Source organism: Jatropha curcas, chromosome 3, assembly GCF_041381405.1.
Source record: "Jatropha curcas cultivar XTBG-Jc1 chromosome 3, XTBG_Jcur_1.0, whole genome shotgun sequence".
NCBI classification, from domain to species: Eukaryota; Viridiplantae; Streptophyta; class Magnoliopsida; order Malpighiales; family Euphorbiaceae; genus Jatropha; species Jatropha curcas.
The window spans coordinates 24,436,358-24,450,921 of NC_143153.1; the positions used below are offsets into that span (position 1 = coordinate 24,436,358).

General features: G+C 32.4%; 1 pseudogene across 1 annotated transcript; it reads right to left on the minus strand.

Moving 5' to 3' along the window:
- Positions 1–9,464: 9,464 nt before the first annotated feature.
- LOC149497772 (uncharacterized) lies at positions 9,465–12,681 on the minus strand (annotated as a pseudogene). The gene is made up of 6 exons (XR_016320099.1): positions 12,342–12,681; positions 11,447–12,222; positions 10,436–11,354; positions 10,243–10,333; positions 9,889–10,146; positions 9,465–9,808 (listed from the first exon to the last, which is right to left on the minus strand). The product of XR_016320099.1 is annotated as an uncharacterized LOC149497772 (transcript).
- Positions 12,682–14,564: the final 1,883 nt, after the last annotated feature.

The window sequence follows — 14,564 nt, forward strand, 5'->3', positions numbered from 1 at the left end:
TGATGAATAAGGCCTTAAGTTTTCTTATTATTCTTTGTTGGTTTATGCTCTTAGGATGATGTTTGATGAGTATTTAGTATGTGGTAGGAATCTCTACCTTGTATCTTTGTCTTTCATGTTCTTTTCATGGTTAAAGTAAGCTGAATTTGGGAAAAAGTGTTATTGGGTGAGATTAAGGACTAGTTTTCGGCCATTTCTATTTTTCAATTGTGCCTGAGTCCCTCATGAAAGTTGTAGGTCTGCTTCTTAGCTTTCTAACCCATCCTCTTGTGTCCAATTTGGAGATACATAGCCCAACTTATGGTTGAAACACCCAAACTGACTCTGTTGTGTCGGGCCACATGCATCACTGAATTGAGTGCTCATTTTGACCACTATAATGACAAGATTAGATTCTGAGTTCTTCATAAAAGTTGTTTCCCTGTGTCTTGAGACTTCTCTCGTTCTGGATTGGTTTAATTTGAGTGTTTAGTTGAGTAGGAATGCAATAAACATTGGACTAGGTTCTACTGAATCAGGTCTGATCTGTTGGTCTGTGTTCCTAGCTTTTGTTTGCTATCTTACCAATTGATCTGGGCTGTGGTCCCTTCATAACATTTGTAGAATTTTGTCTTATATTTCTAATAAATCTGATTTTATTCAATTTTGAGACCTATAACTCAAGTTATGTCTTATAAACACAGCAAAGGTCAAGGTTATTTTAATGCTGGAAATTTCCTATGCCTTGAATCATAGGTTTATTTGGATAAATGTATGTATGAATCATGTGTGATGAGGTTCTCTTGATTATTTGTATGTTTGAGGATTGATTTCATTGTAGATATGTTTAAATGGATACAAATGGGCAAAATTGTTGGAAATTTTAGGATAAAGTGTGGAATTAGTTTAGATAATGCATGATGAGGATAGAAATGGATACCTTGGTGCATAAGAGTTATGTTAGTGACAGCTTATTCGCAAGTGTACGAATCGCCACAAGTAATATATGATGAGTAGAGTATCGTATCCACAGGGATTGTAATCTAAGTACCAAAATTATGTTATCTTGTTATTATTTAAACGATGATTGAGGAAATTGTTTGTAGAAATGTAAAATAAATAAGAGTCAAGTAAACAAAAATTGATTAAAAGAAATCAAGGAAGTAAAGCTACTAGGGGTTTTGATTTCACTTAACTCTATCCAATTTATTTCATTAGTTCATTGATCAATTTAATTATTCAAGTAGGGGAAACAACCCAAAAATCACTAACAAGCTCTCCCGATGTATTGTTAGCTATTTTAACCCGGTCTAATTACCTATCTTCCAATAGCGCAATCAAACATGAATTAAATCATTAAGGTCATTAACTTATGAAAACCCCCCATGAGTCAAATCGTATAGCTTCCGCATCAAGTTATTATTCTCATGTGTTTTATTAACCTTTTCATATCAAAGATCCTTCTTCCGATAGTGATAATTGAAATAAATCAATCTAGGGGAAAATTCTGCCTAGAAGCATTAAGTTCATTAATAAATCATAACTTGAATAAGGAAAAATAAATCTAATTACATAAATTGGAAAAGAGATTAAGCTACATCAAACCCCCTAGTATAAGAGTTTAGTTACACATAGTACTTAAATAAAACTCAATAATACTTGATAAATATTCCATAATCAATAAAGATAATGAAAGAAATAAACAAGATTAAGAGTTTAGAAATAAGAACTAGTGATGAATTGCTTGGATGGCTTCCTTGAAACTTTGCACAACTCTTGAATACTTAACTTCTAAAGAAAATAAAACTATGTACAAGACTATAAAATGAGAGAAAGAAAGAGTGGAGTGTAGTGTGTGAGATGGATTTCTATAATGCATCCTTCCTCTCTTTATATAGACTTCTTGGGAGAGAACTTCTACATTGTTAGGGAATAAATTCCACCTTGTTTATGGAATAAAGTTCTCAATCAAGCCTTCAATTTCTCTCAATTATGTCTTCCATGTGCATAAATTAAGGCTTGATTTGTATGTGAAGAAAGTTGTCCAAGATTAGCTCCATAAATTGGTGGAAGTTGGTTGGCAACTTTTGACTAAGTTTAGGATTTCCCACTGTAGCACGGGCGTGCACTGTAGCACGGGCGTGCACTGTAGCACGGTCTGGGGCGTGCACTCCTCTGGAAGTCTTATGTAGTAACAGCACGGGCGTGCTGATTAGCACGGGCACTGTAGCACGGACGTGCACTGTAGCACGGGTACTGTAGCAGGCGTGCTTAATGAATTTTTACCTCATTTTTATCTTTTTCTTGCAAAACCCTGCATTTTTCCTCAAAATCAAGTGAGTTGTGTTTCAAGGAAGCTTTTAAATAAAAACATATCAATATTACATAAAAAACTAATTTAAATAAATTAAAAGTAATAGAAATTTTAATCAAAATCACAATAAAAATACTATAAAAATAACACTTATCAGTTAGTATGCTTGGTTGGAGAAGGAAATTCCTCCCCTTGGTTTTCATTAAGAGGCCAAACCACTCTAGGGTGGTAAGGCTTACTTAATTATTTTGTTTGTATGGTATGCTATGTATTTATATATGACATAAGTATGATTATTTTGATAATTTTCATATGTTTAGAGTTTTAAAAAAATGGGTATTTAAGGTGTATGTGCTTTCAATTTTGAATAAGGAAAGTATGATTTTATATGATAAGAAGTTTCTTATGATAAATTTCATTATGACTTTAAGAAAGTTTTAAAAGAAAAGGAATTTATGAGAAGTTTCCTATATTAAGTAATTATGTTTAAGTATGAAGTTTTCACGAGTCACTTAAGTTCAAAAGTAAGCTTACATGTATGATTTCATATGATAAGAAATTTTCTATGTCAAGAAATTTTCATGAGTTACTTATGTTTTAAAGTAAGCTTACATTATGAATTTAAGAAGACTAAAGAATAAGACAAGTTTTATGAGAAGTACTATGAATGAAGAATTAAAATACGGATTTTGGGCTCTAATATACTTGGCGTGAATTTGATGCGAGATTTGATTTTATCATGTATGATGAGCATGCTCGGCATTTGATGCCATTATGATAAGAAGCTATGATCATATGCTAGGGTTATCAGCCCTTATAAATAGGCGGACGCGCTTATTTGTGTGATGGGGGTGGTGCTTTCATAGGCCACGATTGTGTGATGGGGTGGCGCTTTCATAGGCCACGATTGTGTGATGGGGGTGGTGCTAACATAGGCCACGATCAAATCTGCTTATATTCTCTTTCTCCTAAGTGTATGTGAGCCCCTTGGAAAATATTTGTAAAGCAATTAAACGAATGAGATCATATTATTTTAGTAAACTTACTGTGAAAATTAATGATTATGTTATCAAATGAATTTTCAAAGCATGATATTTCGGTACATGGTTTTAAAAATAAATAGTATATGTATTGGTATAATAAATGTGCAAGTAATGAATTTATGAGTTGAAAGAATTAAATTCTTTATGTTATTAATTAATAGTTTGTTTGATATTTCTTTTGTTATAAATGTAAATGTATGTTGAAATTTAATGATTTTATGTAATTTGTGTTTTAAGTAAGTTGTCATCGCAACTTTAGTAAGTATGTGAATTATGAGCACCACTAAGTTTTATACTCAGCGCGTTGATTTTTATCACGCGTAGGTTAAAGACTGTGGTTGCTACTTGAAGACTAGAAGAGAAGCATCAGAGTAGAAGTGACTATTGTGGTAGTAGTAGAGTGAGATTTATGTAATTAAGAATTATGACATGTATAAGTATTATATTTTCGAAGATTATGTTATTTGAATTATAACTTAAGCATGTCATTAACAATTATGTTGGTGTACATATTCGAAGATAGACATAAGATTCATTAAATGATTGAATATAAAATATTTCAAGAGAGTTGGCATGATTAGTTTATTAAGACTTGATATATACTGAATGCAATTAATTGATGAATATTAAAATGTTATTGAGGATTTATATAGTTATGAAAATATAGATGTGTTGTTGTGTTATGATGATTATTTGGAGATGTTGGGAGTTTGGAGTTTAATTGGGAGTATTTTGTATTCACATGTTTGGCGAGCTCAGTTTTTAAAAGGAAATTCTTACAGTATTTCTGTAGGATTTTTCCCAATTTATTTTTCAAAAAAAAGAAAAAGAGATGAAAACGAAATGAAATGATTATCTAATAAAAAAAAAACAAATTACTCGTTAAACTTGTGAATACTCAATTACTTCTAATTCATAATCTTATTTTATGATTTATATGTTAAGTTAAGACGGTGTCTCCGACACCGAATGTGGCATCCGTCGTCGGGTCTTACGGAATTTGGTGGAGGGTGTTACAAAGAGGCTACAATGAATACACCACAAGATCGAATTGCACTCATGCCTCTCCTGCATCAAGTTTACCACCCCCATGTAGTGATTCTATCAATCATGTAATAGGTAGGCCCTCCATTCTGATTGGTATATCATGAAAAGAGAAAGCCATTGCGCTTTCCCTTCAAACATTTTCCGTTGAGACATTAAAATAGAAAATTTTAAAAAGTTGAGACAGTAAATTTATAATTAACCGTTAATAAAACTATAATTTTGACAAATGTTTCTAGAAAAAATTGAAAGTTGACGAATTCATATATTTTTTCTATAAATGACCATCTGGTCTATGTTTTTTTTTTTTTTTTTTTCTCTCATAGTTTAAAAATATGGTGTATCCCAAATTTCGTGTTAATAAAATTTGAAAAAAAAAAAAGCAAATTTGATAATCAAATTTTTATTAATCAGAAAAAAAATATGCTAAGAGGTGTCTATAATTTGTGGTGAGAAATTTTTTAAATAGAAAACATTTTAATTTTTGTTATGTAGCGTATTACAAAGTATTACAAAATAATATGTTCATATTCAAACATTTTATGAAAAGAATCAAAATTTTGTAAAAGATAAATATTTGCAGTAAAATATTAATTGTTTACAAAATACTGTGCAGTTTCATCAACATGTTGTAAAAAAATATGTTACAACATGTTACAATAAAATAACATACTTTTGTTCATATATTGTAACTCGATGGAAAAATTTTGTAAAACATTGATATATTTTGTAAACGTGATGATTACAAAATAACGTACACTTTTGTCGATATATAGTAAGACAATAAGGAATTTAAAAGATTAGTATTTCTTATAAAAATTAATGGTTTACAAAATAATAAATCCCCTTTCAAAAATTTAGAAATATTTCATAATATTTTGTAAAAAATGTATTTTCCTTGTAAAGTTGGCGTTTTAAAAAGAATAGTTATCATTTCAAAAATTTTGTAACATTTCTTAATACTTTGTAAAAAGTGCATTCTTGTAAAAGTTGGTGGTTTACAAAATAATAGATCCGGTTTCATAAATTTTGTAATATTTCCTAATAGTTTGTAAAAAATGCCTTTTCTTGTACAAATTTGTGATTTACAAAATAATAGGTCCGATTTTAGAAATTTAGTAATATTTTCTAATATTTTGTAAAAATTGTATTTTCTCGTAAAATTGGTGTTTTACAAAATGTAGGTTTAATTTTAAAAATTTAGTACTCTCTCTGTTCTCTTTATTTAGAGAAAATTTCATTTTTAGGTATATTTTTTATATAGAGAATTTTACTCTAAATTGTAACTTTGGGATACAAGCCAAATTAAAAAGACTAAACAGCCCTTAGAGTTTATGTGTTTTTTTTTAAAGATTGAAGCTCAACAATCAAGGAAAGTGGCAAACACAAATATTCTCAACATCTAATGCATACATGCTTAAAGGAATAAGTTATCAGCTCACTTTTTCATTTCGTTTTATAGTAATAGTAATCATTTTTATAAATTTGGCCACAAAATTAAAGTTCTGATATTAAAAGTCAAAATAATGGTCACAAAATTACAGAGTTAGCCCTTATTTGTATTTTTGATGAATGTATGTCCACTTTTATGATTGTAAATTTGGCCACAACGATTGACGTCAAGAACGAATATATGTTATGCTCAGTTAAGTTTTGAAAACGGCAATGTTTTGTTTTTAAAAGTGCGGGTGTGTTTTGATTATTCAAAAGAGGGAGAAATTTGAGTTTGGTAAGGTAACAGTTGTGAACTTTTGTAAGCTGTTTTGTAGCCTTGCTATTATTAGTTGTACACTTTTTCAAATCTTTATAATGGTTGTACTATTTTGTAACCTACTTATAATGGTTGTACACTTAGTGGTGTTTTATTTTTAGTACTTGTGCATTTTTCAATGGTTTTTGTTTCTTTGTGTTAGTTAATGATTGTGAACCTCTGTAAGCCACTTTGTGGCTTTTTTTATTATTAGTCGTGCACTTTTTTAAGCCATTTTTGTCACCTTGTTATTATTAGTTGTGGACTTTTTCCAATCCTTATAATGGTTGTACTCTTTTATAATCCACTTTGTGATCTTAATATTATTCGTTGTACACTTTTCAAAATGTGAAGTTGTCACACATTTTGCTAGATTGTGCACTTTTTTAAAAAATTGTGCCTTCAAAATCACATTAAAACTCGAATTTTAGTACTGATTTTCAAATTAAAACTTGTTAAGAGGCCAGATATAATAATTGTCATTTTTAAGGAAGACGTAACTATATGAATATAAATTGATAGGACAAGATAACAAGATTACAAATTGAGAAGACATTTAATCTCATTAATTTATGTTAGACTCAAGAAACTTGGGTAAAAACTAAAAAAAAAGAACCAAAAATGCATATTTAAAGAATAAACTCTTAAAATGAAATACGGCTAACCATTTAAAGACATAAGTTCAAAGTATATCAATCCTCAAAAAAAATTGCAATTGGATGGTTAACAGGACTAGCTACATCCTTCATCTGTTGTGAATCAACTTCAAATGTGGTTAGTAACATGCCATTCCTAAGCAATTTATCTTTGGACATATGTTTGACATGATAATTGTTCCCACCATTACATTTCATAATGTCAATCATGTAATTTTGCAACGTTAGGAAAACTTTATTCATTGAAATAGTAGAGAACTCATCATATGACTGAATAACAGCATCAACAAGTTCATCAATCGTGTTTGGAGCTTTCTTCTCCTTTATTGAATTTTGGCTCTAAAAAAACCTTGGGTAAACACATTTAAATAGAAACTGTTTGGTGGTTGGCATAACAAATGTATATCCAGAACAAAGTCCCTGGCAGCTCATATAGATTTGACATCATCAGCTACATGTTTCCATTTGTTCTCTCGTCTCATCTTACTTTGAATAAAATTTTAGGGATCATTCATCTTATGGACAACCATAGTCATTTCTACTTCATTATGTATATGTTTCAAGTCTGGAAGATGCAAAGTAGTGGCCATTTTTGGATATAGTGTGACCAATTTAGATGTTACGGAAAAGTGAATAGATTTTCCTTGAATCATATCATTAATTGTGATTTCATTTATACGTGGCCAAAATTTAGAAGTCGAGGAATTTGATTGTAAACTCAAAAAATTTGGCTCCAAATTCGATTTCATTTTGGCCGCAATGTATTGCATTTGGACATTACTTTCTGAATTTCATTAAAATTTGGAGAAATCAAATTTTTTTTCTTTTAATTTTGAATTTAAATTGAAAAACTACTCAAGTTTAAATAAGTTAGAGTCAAAATTTAAGTTTTCCCTCTATTTTCATCTAAATTTTTTGAAATTTATGGCCTTAAATGAATAAATTCAAAGATTTGGCCTTTAATTTGGCTTCAAAAATTTTTTCGTTTTTGGGAACATATTACTTAAAATATCTCCATTATGTAATGGAGTTAATAAATAAGATTGAAAGTGATGCCCAAATGATACAAATAAGCAATAAATGCACTTCTTGAGACTGCCTTCTGTGTCAGCTATTATTCCCATAGTTAATGAAGAAATGAAGGGCATTTTAAAGAGAAAACTTCATTTAGCTAACTTTGTTAAACCAAGAGCTTTTTTTTTTTCTCTAAATAAAGAGAACAGAGGGAGTAATATTTTCTAATATTGTGTAAACTTTTTATGGCTAAACACATATTTTTGCCCTTGAACTTTACGAAATTTGCCAAATGCATCGTCTTTTCAAAAAATATACCTATTGCGACCGCGAACTTCGTCCGTGATACACACACGGCCCTTTTAGTGAAAGTTTAACAGAGCGTGACATTTTGCTCAAAAATTAAGCGCACCTGTCATTAAGGGTCCATTACCGTCTAAAACTCCGCCATTTTTTGTGATTGAGTGTTCGTTCCAGTGAGAAGTGAAATGACCCTGTTTCACTTAGAAACCTCACCCCTCTCCATTATGAAGACGATGCTATTTTCCCAAGATGAAACCATATAACCCTAAATTGGCTATTATCCCTCCATTAACAGACAGAAAACTCATCCTCCATAACCTAGAAGCAAATTCCCTGTAGCACAACCACATTCCTTTCTTTGACGTTTAGGGCATTATCAAGATGTCGTCCTCCAATGTTCCAAATGCAGGGAAGAAGAAATGCATCATTCTTTGTCTTTGTAGGAGGCACTGTGTAAGCTTTGTATCGAAGAGTGTCGAGTGGCCAGGTCGTATATTGCATAAATGCTCTGACATTGGGGTAAGTTTGCATTGTAGGGTTTTTATTTGCTGAGATCGTTAAAATGGAACTTATTTTTTTAATTTCTTTTATTCTTTGGAAGATAGAGCTTGTGATTTTGGGGTATGGGATGATGAGGTTCTCAACCACAACAATTGAAAAATCATGGTTTTAGCACAAGAGTATGTTTGGGTGGAGAAAAGTGTAGCTGGAACAGATGATTACGGGAATTTGAAGTTGAGGAATGATATTGCTGATATCAAAGAGTACGTGTCAGAGGGTTTAGTTGCTGCTATTGCTGTTACCAAGCATGAGATGGAGGAGAGGATGGAATCCTTGAGTTAAGAGTTTGCCACCCACTTTGCATCACTTAAGGGGGATTTGCTGGAAGTGAAGAAGCAGCTCAAAATGGATAGTGGTGGGTGGAACCATAAAGAAGTCATACTCCCTCTATGCTTCGTTGCTGTGGGTTGTCTCATGTATTGGTGAAAAGGTTTTTAGAAAGCAGCAGGCTTGTTTGTAGGTGTCTTGGACACTTAGGTAGATCTTAGCCCTTGTAGTTGTCTTGCTTTTGGATGTTGCCTCAGGTTTTGGTGTTTTTTGTGCTATTTGCACTATTTGAGCACTTATGGATGTTCTGGCTTGTATTGCCTACTGCTACCTTTGGTTTATTACTGAATATTTGGTTTAAAGATATTAGTTAATCTTTTTTTGTGTGATTCTATTATAAATGCAACTTAATGGCTTTGAATGACAAAAATGATACAATTTTATTACCTTTGAAATATACAAAAATGATTATATTTTAATATAAGAAGTGCACATTTGCTGTAAAAATAGACAATAACGTATAATATCACTCATTCCATAAAACCTGCCAAAGTCACTACATCAATAACAGTACCCTACTTTGCACATTTCAGTAACATGCAAATGCAATAAAAACCTATACTTCCTATTGTAGCAATAGGTACAACAATATCATTTTTAGTTAATGTGTTGCTAACGTAATGCAAAACATAGTCATAACACGAAAGTCATTTTCACTGAGTTGCTTTAAAGTTTCTGTACTTGTCTTTGCCCTTGGTGGTCTATGCTGCTCTTGTATTCGTCAGCAATTATACTTGAGAAGATGTCACAACAAGCCTTCCCCTCCACATTATAGGCTTTCTTTTGTAGCCAAACTGCTACTTTCTACAGTCATTGCCTGGATCCATTAAAGCATTTTAATTAATAACATCTTACAAGAATACATGAAAATGTCAAATTAAGAAAGCCAATGCTTACAATCTACACCAAGTCATATCTTCCAATACTGATGTGATTCCTCAAGTTTTCAGATCTTTCTTGAATAAGTCTTTGATTTAGAGTCTCTGGCGCTCTCTGCATCACGTGCAATGCTACTGTCCTCCAAATTTGATGAAGTTGTTCCTCATTTGTGGTACTCTCTCTAACGGGTCAATGGTTCCAATTGAGCCTGTGGTTCTTTTGCTTGAGGCATCTGTCCCTTTAGCAAACCCTTTCTACTTGCCCTTTGGATTTGCACTTAAATCATTCAACACATTTATGGCACACAAATAAATAAAAACATTTAACTCAAATATTTTTGAAGCACAAAATAGCATAATGAGGAGCAGCAACCTGTGGTATGGTGTCCCTAAGTCAACTATTGCAGCAGAGGCACTCCTGCTTCTCTTTTTTTGAGTCGTGGAGTGTTGTCCCTTTTGCTTTCCTTTAGGGTTTAAGTTAGAGGCAGATTGCACAATAAATCACACCATATTAGTATAAAGTATAGAAATGTCAATTGACATTTAAAGTTTTCATTTAACATTACCTTTAGTTGTCCTTTCTTCTTAGAGCATCCTTTAACATTATGGCCTTTACCACCACATGATGTACGATACATTACTCTACCAACCCTACTAACCTTATATATAATTTTCTTAGTCTCCTTAAGCCCCTTTCTCCTAATAGTCCTTCTCTTCCCAGGCTTGACCTTAATTTCAGCATGCTCAATCACCTCATCCCCTGACTATGATTAGAATACTCTACCTCTAACAGGTTGCATTGAGTTTTGGTATGCTTTTAGGTAGGTTTCCTTGTGATACCACTCAGAAATGTACGATTCTGGTTCCAAATCTTCTGAAGACATTGCGCATATGGCATGTGTACAGGGGATTTCTCTGAAGTCCCACCCTCTACATGTGCAAGTTTTCTTGGATATGTGCACACAATCAATGTCGCAAACCGCATATCCATCATCCCCATTGGGATCAATGTACCAATCAAAAGACATAGCCTTGTTCTTTTCTAGTTTCTCCATTGATTTTGGAGAAATATGACTAATCTAAGTTTGCTGCACTCCTTTTTTTCAGGACTGTCTTCATCACCTCAATTGTAATTTCTTCTAGCATTGTAATAATAGCTTTGTGCCTTGCTTCAAGGATCCAGCCGTTGAAGGTCTCACATAAGTTGTTGTCAATAACATCACACTTGAAGCTTGTTTGGTAGAAAGCCTTTGTCCATGTATGCAATGGGTGGTGTAGTGCATCATCCAATATGCCCTCCCCAAATTTGTCCAGCTCATCCAGGTTGTACTTCAGCTGTAGAATGAAGGTGGACTTTGCACAAGCCTAAAAAGCCAACTTCCTCTCTTGACCTCTCCATTTCTTTGCTCAGGTTGCATAGACATGTCTTACACACATCCTGTGTTCTACCATTGAAAATTTTTGTTTGAGTGCACTGTCAAGACCCTATAACGGGAGAGGAATGTCAGTATGTACCTTCTCATTACATGTGTGCACTAAGAAACAAAAACTTGTGAAAAATAAGTGTGGATTTATAAATAACATACCTTTTGCATGTCTAATATGATGCAGTAGCCATCTCCATCTTTCAAAGATGGCAAGTCAAGTTTCAAACACTTACAAAACCAACCCCAATTTGACTTATTTTCTATCTCAACTATAGTCAAAGTGAATGGAAACATTTGGTTGTTTCCATCTCTACCCACAACAGTCAATAATTTACCCTTATAAATGCCTTTCAAGAAACACCCATCAAGGCCAATGATAGGCCTACACCCAACTAACCATCCCTTTTTCAAAGCATTAAAGCAAACGTAGAATCTACAAAACTAATTCTTTCCTATTTCTTCATTTTTAATAACTTTGACGACACAAGTTGAACCTGGATTAGACAGCAAAATCTCATCTACATAATTATGCAATAATGCATACTCAGTCTTGTAATTCCTTATAACCTCTTTCATTTTTTTATCCTTAGTCCTTTTAGAAATAGTCATAGTAACATTAACCCTCAACTCAGTCTTGCAAACATTTCTTAGTCCCCTAAGAGTAATGTTCGGTTGTTGCATTACCCTATTCTTCAGTTGCTTAGCTAGGAAATTTGAGTTGGCAAATGTATTTTTTTGCACCCTATAGCATTTATGGTGTGGCCTATATGTCTTAACAATTAAGGTGTCATCATTGCTCTCATTAGATGCAAAAAAATGCCAAGGACACTTCTCTCTACACTTCACCCTAACCCTTTTTGGCTCATTTTTTGTAAAGCGTATCCTAACCTCCTTCTTAATAGCATACTTAGCAATAGCTTCCCTAACTTACGTTACATTTGCAAAATCCATGCCTAGACAAAAATTAGGGATTTCAGAAGCAGGGTCAAATTGAGGTTTAATGATTTTTTTCTTAAGACCATCATCAACACAATCATCATCGGACTCTCTGTAATAACTACCCAAGTCTGAGGTTTCATAATATTCTGAATTATTACCCTCATCCCTACCCCCTTTTGAATAGTGTTTTCAACTTCACAATTCTCATCATCCTCACCCTCTTCATTTTGTGCATCATCTTTTTCATCTCCCTTATTTAAACATTCTTCCTCCTCAACTCTTTTCTTTTTTAAAACTACCTCCCTAAATTTTTTCGTAACAGCCACTGCTTCCTTATCATCATCATCACTCAATCCATTGTCCTCTTCAACAGGAACTTCGTAGACATTATCCTCCTCAGCCTCCTCATATTGCTCATACTCATTCACCCTTGAACCATACCCCATAGCTACATTGTTTGAGGCACTATAATTGTGAGATACAATAACCAGAAAAGGTTGAGCTTGAAAGCGACTTAAGCTTTCTTGAGCAATCCCTAAAACACCTATATGTTCAATTTATAACTCTATTGTGTCACCATCGCAAGCAGATAACTCAATATGGGATGCTACTTCATCATTCATTAGTAACCCATAATTTGAGTTGTCTAACCCTTTGTGATATAGACCATATATCCTATAATAACTTAAATCTTTGACATAGGACATCAGGTTTGGGTAAGACAGCAAATCCACATCAAATGATTCACTAACCACACTGACTTCTCCCCCCCAAATAAACCCATTTGATTGGCTCTACTATAAACCTACCTCTGTGGTTTATAACCAATTTCACATTAATGCTTGCCATTTTGCATAAATAAACACAAACACAACAACCAAGCACTACAATAATGAAATTTCTCAACAAGTTGTAAAAAATCAAAACACAGCAATTTCACAATTCAAATACGCATTCAAATATATTTTCTACTTGCACGGGCACCACTTAGCCTTACATTTGCATGAGACACACATATATATATTATTGTAACCACATTGAAAACAAAAAATTTAAAATAAAAAAAATTCTTTTGAGATCCCAACAAACACAAGTTAATATTATTTTTTTGGCAAAAAATGAAATGGAATCAATGCTTTGTATGGATCATAATGTCGCGAAATAACTAGCAACTACCCAAGAGCATTTCACAAACAAACAATAAACAAACATTCAAATGTCAACAAACCCCATTAAAAAATGACCTGACCTCTTTCTCGCAAAAACCCTGCAGCTTGTGGTCCACCAATGCCAAAAGATCTCTCCACATATAGGTTACTGCACCATTAAAGCTTCGAAACAAAGGTTCGTAACTGATTATCCCAGTTTCTTGTTTGCAATAAAGAAATTGGAGCTACCCTTTTTGTCGCTTGAGAGAGAATAAACATAAAGTTGAAAAGGGAAAGATATTTTAGGGTTTTTGTCTTAGTCTGTCAACCTCTCAAATATGAAAGCATCGTAGTATTGGTTATTGCATCCTCTTAATTAGGGTTTCTTTCATGTCAAGCCAGCGTCATTTTGATAGTGGACGGGGCTGAATTTTTTTAGTGAAACAGTGCAGTTTTATGATGAGTAAGGCGAACAAAGAATGACAAACCGATGACGTTTTAAAGAGTAATGGAGAACTAATGACAGACGTGCTCAATTTGTGAACCAAATGCACGCTCTGTAAAACTTTCTTTAAAAGGAGCGCGTGTGCATCACAGACAAAGTTCGAGGTCGCAATAGGTAAATGTTTGAAAAAATGATGCAATTGGCAAATTTGTTAAAGTTGAAGGGCAAAAATATCTGTTTAGCCAGCTTTTTATTGTAAAAGTTTGTGGTTTACAAAATAATAGGTTTGATTTGAAAAACTTTTGTAATATTTGCTAAATTTTGTAAAAAGTGGCTTTTTCTCATAAAAGTTGGTGATTTACAAATGGAATATTTAGAAAAAAAAAATTGTAAATTAAAACATTGAATAAGATTATGTAAAGCACGTTAAATATAAATTCATAATTTTACTGTTCAATTATCATACTCATATTTAGAAAAATTAAACTTATAATACTATCTTTCTATTGGCTTAAATTTTTTCAAAAAAAAATCTCTAATTTTAATATAACTTTGACTTTAATACTATTTATAATTTATAATTAAAATGTCAGTACTTGTATTTTAGTTTTACTACAAGTGAATATTAGAAGGGCTATAATTATAATTAATTATATTTTAATTAATTTTAGAAAAAATTATAATTTTGTCTCTATAGTTTGCCACAAATTACTAATTTGTCCTTGCATTTTTTAAA